This window comes from Corvus brachyrhynchos, unplaced genomic scaffold (assembly GCF_000691975.1).
Source record: "Corvus brachyrhynchos isolate BGI_N302 unplaced genomic scaffold, ASM69197v1 scaffold155, whole genome shotgun sequence".
Taxonomy (NCBI): Eukaryota; Metazoa; Chordata; class Aves; order Passeriformes; family Corvidae; genus Corvus; species Corvus brachyrhynchos.
In genome coordinates this window covers 64,630-70,655 of record NW_008238434.1, presented here as the reverse complement: position 1 = coordinate 70,655, position 6,026 = coordinate 64,630, and the positions used below count along the sequence as shown (strand labels likewise).

The 6,026-nt window shown below is 40.0% G+C and overlaps 1 long non-coding RNA gene across 3 annotated transcripts in view; it reads left to right on the top strand.

Moving 5' to 3' along the window:
• The first annotated feature begins 68 nt into the window (after positions 1-68).
• Positions 69-6,026, top strand: part of LOC108447198 — a 6,998-nt gene continuing 1,040 nt past the window's right edge. Inside the window, exons 1-3 of one of the 3 annotated variants that reach the window (XR_001862616.1) lie at positions 72-326; positions 3,790-4,925; positions 5,841-5,889. This is a non-coding gene — a long non-coding RNA (uncharacterized LOC108447198). Of the gene's footprint in view, positions 327-3,789; positions 6,021-6,026 lie in introns of those variants that run through there. The other 2 variants (XR_001862615.1, XR_001862614.1) reach the window with 2 other exon arrangements.

Here is a 6,026-nt window from a genome sequence, read left to right as displayed (position 1 = left end):
CCCGCTGCCACTCCAGCAGCGGCCATCTTGTGCGTCGACTGCTCCTCTCACGGCCCGCCCTCCTTCCTTCCTTCCTGCCTGCCTTCCTTCCTTCCTCCCTCCTTCACCGCACCGCCCGCCCTTTCCTGCGCCCGCCTTCCCCCCGCAGCCGGCGCGGGACGGGCTGGGACAGGACGGGACGGGGAGAAATAGCCCAGTCACGGACTGGAGCCTGTGAGGAGTCCCTGGGGGCAGGGTGGGGTGGGGAAGCTATCGGCAGTCTTGGGGAGGGTACCTCGCGCTCCGTCAGGGACGATCTCAAATCTCCGCTGCCTTCCTCCTTTCAGGTGGGATATTTTTATTCTCTCTCTCCTTCTCTTGTCGTAGTTAGCGGGCTCAGGAGTGGAGGTCGAGGCTTTTCAAACACGGAGTGGCTCCTGAGGGGTGCTCTGTGTTTTGGGAGCTTCCTGAGGGCCTCCGCCCGCCATTTTCTCTCCCTCAGGAACCTGTGTTGGCGAACCCTGCGGTTCCCTTCATCTTGCCCCCTGCGGTTGCCTCGTGCCATCACATCTTACTGTCTCAAGGCGGTTACTTTTCATACTCCAGGGACAAATTAAGTTTTACACTTCCGTGGCCGTGCAGGGCAAAGCTTTCGGGTTTTTGCCCGCCAGTCCCGAGGGCAAAAGGTAGAGGTGCGCTCGCTGCTGGAGAAGGTCCGCTGTAGCTTTGTATGCTGCAGGACACACTTAAATCATCCTCAGCTTTAACCAACACCACTGGTAAGATGGTTGGGGACCCACCAAGCTTTCCTGTATCACAGTCAGAACTAGTTGGGATACTGAAGAAATTTTAAAACGCAATTATTGAATGTCTTGCAGTCATTTGACTTGCAGCATTTACTGAACACGTCCTGACTGACAGTTTTAAATTTTTACAAGAGCTAATTATTTAGCATCAGGATATTTCAAGGTAACCTCGACTTGATGCCCATTTATGAGAACATGAATATGGTATAAAATACTAAGGAATTTAGCCATATTTAAATTACAGACGAAAAATGGTATTCAGTGGTCCCGTTTTATTGCCCATATATTTTATCATGTCTATGCCCAGCTAGAGGCTCTGTGGGATCAATCCTGGTGTGATAACGTTGTGCAGGATGCTGTGCAGGGAATCACTGCATTTCTATTTTCCTTTCGTAACACTGTGAGGAGCACACAGTGTATTATTATCAGTCTAACATCTGAAGTGCAGCATTGCATGACCTGGAAATACAACTTAAATAGAACATCATCAAGTCAGAAGTAGCCATGTCTGAAGCTGGGGACTCAAGAGACCGTCCTGCAAAAGGAAGCTGGGTTGTGACATGCAGACAGAAGACAGAACTTCCTACACACGGGGAAAAACTATGTAGCTCAAGGTTACTCTTCAGCTCCTATTTTTGACTCTTGTACTGATCACAGGCAGATTTTCATTAACTTCACAAGAAATGTGGTGGTAGTAACTAAAAGTGCTATCTGTTTTACTAAAGAAATCATCTCTGTTATTGAGCTTTTCCACCAAAGCAACCTTAATGTTTATCAAGGATCAGTGCTTAAATAAAATAATATTAAGAAAAGCTATTAATTTCTGAAAACAGAGTTTTCTAGCCACAGTCACAGGCATTTGAGATCTTACAAATGCAGAAGATTAAGCTATTTATAAAGACCACCTTTGACTTAGCAAGATCTTTACTGTGAGCTAGAAAAGAAGTGTAAATTGGAAATGTCCAAGGCCAGATTGGACAGGGCTTGGAGCAACCTGGTCCAGTGGAAGCTCTCCCTGCCTATGGCAGGGTTTGAAACAAGATGAGCTTTAAGATCCTTCCAACCCAAAGCAGTCTGATGTTCTATACCACAGAAGCTTTTCAATCAGCAATTGCCATTTATGCAGACTCCTCTTTAAATGTTACAGTAGAAATGTGAACCTTATTGGAGTTGTCAGTATCCTAATTAGAAGCAGAAGGTGGCATTAGGAATAGCTAAAATGGAAGGTGTTCTTTGCAACCTTGGTTTAAAGTCACAGAAGCTGGAAATAGTCAGGGCCTGAGGACATCCTGTTACTTCCTAGTTTCTAGCAAGTGATTGTACAGTGTTCTGATGTCCTGTTCAGTCTGGCTTTTAATACTCTAGCTTGGGGACTTCTACCACTTTCTCTTTTGGTTCCTGTATTGTGGAAAGGTCTCATTGTTCATGTAGCTTATGTTTTTCCTCAACTTTTAATTCCATTACCATTATGAACATGCTAACGACAATTTTCAGTATTACAGCATAGGTTACCACAGCACTACACTGTTGAAATTTAAAGAAGTGGGATATGAAATGACCTATGGTTCTTATTATGTAACACTGTACAGATGAGCACGTTAATTCTCAAACCCCACTTTAGACTTCCATCAGAGTCAGATTTTTCTAATGTTTATTCTTTATTATGTTTTCCCAAAGCTCAGAAATTTGTAGATGAGCTTGTTCTCTTCTTGGGAACTGATCCCACTAGATAGCCTAGATTATTTGTAGTGTCTGCTTTCCCCAGTTAAGCAGCATTTCTTCCTGCATGATACACTGCTGTAGCATTTGAAACACAAAACATTATTTGTCTTTAGGATTACTTTTTCAAGTATCATTTCAGCTTATCATTAAATCTGCTATAATTTATCTGCATTTGTTCACATTGCTCTTTCTTTTATCTTCTTAAAAACCCACATGAATTAGTTTTGATTCTACCACATATAGTCTCCATTTTCAATTACTTTTTTTCTTTTTTTTTCCATGCAAAAGGGGATAATGTGTAGGCATGGTTCTAAGATTTGACATTTGTGGCCATGCTAGTAATGTTCTTCAAATTATACATTAAAAATTACTTCCCATTTTAGCCTTTATGACTGAGAGAAATAAAATACCAGTGTAACTGTCAAGTGGTATCATCTCACCATTCAATTTTTATATTACTCCTTCCATATAAAACTGATCTAGAACTGTGGTACCAGGATAGCTGTCTTAATAAAAAGAAATGTCTATTTTTTAAATGTCTTGGCAGTGTTTCAGTTTGCTATTTTAGTTATCAACATGACCTGTAAATCTGATAATAATGGAAAAATTCTCATTTCAAAACCTGTGATATCAGAATGGAAGGCAAGAATTAAATACTTCTCCAGGTGGCTGCTAGCATGTCCTTGTTATTTCACACGGTGAAGATTCTTGCACATAAACCACAGAATAATAGAAAAGAAAATAAAAGAAAAGAAAATAGCATTTGTATACGCTTGGCCATGACATTAACAAAACCTAAATTCCTGCGCTTTTATAAAATTCCATTGACAAAAGTAGAAGACTGTATCCATCCAACATAATCATTGCAAAAAATCCAACATTCATTAAAGAGCGTGCTGAATGTCATCCAAGCCCATGGGATACAGATGCAACTGTTGGAGCTAGTTTTATATGCTTATTTTAAATAATAAAACAATGTTAGCAAAATACAGCCTTACACTGCGAACATGCTCAGTACCTCCACCATAACACACAAGGTTTCAATTTCCCGTATACAAAAGAAGCATAGAGGATCTAAAGGAATGTGAAGTTCATATGTGTAAAATGAGTGTTCCTCCATGAAAGCTGCTCTCCCAAGCATTCACAAATTCACAATTTACACAAATAATACTATATAACCCACCAAACATCAGATTTGTTTAAAAACTTTTTGCAGTTCTTTGATGCTGTTCATAATAAATTTGCAGAATATCAATGCAGTTATTAATGTTTGTGTTTTCAGGCTAGTTGGAATGCAAAAGATCTATGTAAATGTATCCTCTGACTGCAGCTGCTGTGGAAAAAGAAGAAATTATAAGGATGGTAAGAAACTTTGCTTTGATGATTTCTCATTAGAGGTTTCACTTCCTTAACCATCCCATCTCATCATCCTCCTTGTCCCACTGGTGATGTGGCATGCAGAATGCTGACTCAGGAGTACGTGCCCCAGATTCTCCTCCTTACTGCCTTTTTTGCTTACATGTCATTGCCTGCTTTGCTCCAATCCCAGACCTTCCAGTGTCATTCAGCACATCTCCTCTCTCTTTGGGATAAAAAGTGTGAAGCAACAGAAAGTACAAGAATTTGCAGCATAGCAAGTCTGTAGTTTCACTAGGCAGAGCAAGGCAGAGCCAGTACCACACCACATCCTTGTTACTCCAGTGCCCTCTGCCGAAGTAACCATCTCCTTGGCTTCTGAGTCCCGCTGGGCAGGGGCAGGAGCCTCTGCCAAGTGCCATATGCTGCCACCTCTTTATCTTACACTTTACTTCCTTGGTATATTTCCTTTTCTATTCTGTCTCAACAGAAAAGCAGAAATATGACCCCTTACTTCCTTTTCTTGCTCCAGTGGGACTTAGGTTGAAGTTTGTTCTTTTCATTCATAGCATTGCTGCATCACATTTTACAGCAGCCTCTTAGTGAGCTTAGGAAGGTAACATATATGTTGGGATGATAAACAATTAAGACAATTATATTTTATAAGAATTCCAGCGTGTGTGTGTATATAAAGCTGAAAACCACTTAAATTAACAATGTAATTTTTGTTCCTTTCTGGGAAGTTTACTCATGTACTATAAAACTGGGAGAAAATGAGAGACAGGTAAGGCGATACAGTCAGTACCTTTGTTTAGCTGCATGTAAACCCACAGCTTACTCTCATTTTGCAGGGGAAGCTAAATTGTAAAGGTTAAGCAACTTTTCATGTTTACACAGCAAGCAGTGGCAAGATGAGGAGTCTGGTCTCCTGTTCCAACCACTAGACCTTGTACATCCTCCATTCTCATGCAAGTTACAGTAATTACATTAAGACTAAACTGCCATCTGAATAATTTTTCCAATTGAATTTCCCGGGGAAAGCACTCTTACCACATGTAAAAGGTAGGAATGTCTTACATCTCTGTAGTCGCATCACATTTCTGCAATAAAAGAAAATGTGCTGATGATTTCCTGGAATTATCCTTGCTTTGTGTTATCCATAAAGACTCCAAGTTTGGTACTGGTTGATTTGAGAACACAAGACTTCCCCAGTGCATCTTCCAAGAAATAGGACTGTCAATTCCCACAGGAAAATCAAGGGCCAACCTTAGCTAATCCTAACACATGAATAAATGCATAAAGCATGTTTGGGTGTTTTTATATTAGTGTGGATCTCAAGGAGCTGCTGCTTATTCAGATCTCAGTTCTCAGAGATTTTATTTAAAAAGTATATTGTTCAGGTAATGGCAGAGGGACATGTTTTATACTTCTCAGTGGCTTTTCAAAAGAGATAGAAACAAAAATCAATTTTATAAAACACAAATATATATTTAATATACATATTTTTTTATATATATATGTAGCTGCAGCATATGCTTGATAAACAGTTCACAAAATATTATTTTCAGTGAAAACCCATCAAAATTTGTTTAGGTGGGCTGAGATTACTTTTTGGAGATCATAGCTGTTAGTCTTTTACCAGGTTCTATATACCATTTCTTCTCTGTCAGGCACACATGCAAGCCCCTGTGGATACAAAAATGCTGCTAGCAAGAATTTTCTTGCTATTTTCTAAGTCCATGAGAGACTTTTCTATCTCACAGAAAATAGTAGCAGAGTTCTATAAACAATGAAACACCTGCAACCTTGAGAAGCCTTGTTTATAGTATAGTAGAACAATATTTTGACAACGGACGTTTTAGGATTTTAGCCAATCACCCCCAAGGGGTGGCTGATCCTTTGTCCAATTAGACTATGAAGAAAAAAGTCTATAAAAGAGTTTGTAAAATAATTAAATAAATCAATCTTGCTTCACAGTTCCTGCCAGCTGGATCTTCTCCCCTCCTCCCTACGGCTGCGGGACATGGTAATATTTTACAGCATTAATAAACCCCCACCTTTTTTATAAGAATTTCCTCCTCCAGTTTTAAATTTCTTTTCAGCACAGTATTCTCAGTTTCCTCCCATTACTCTACTGGTAAAAAGCTGTTAAACATCATTCCA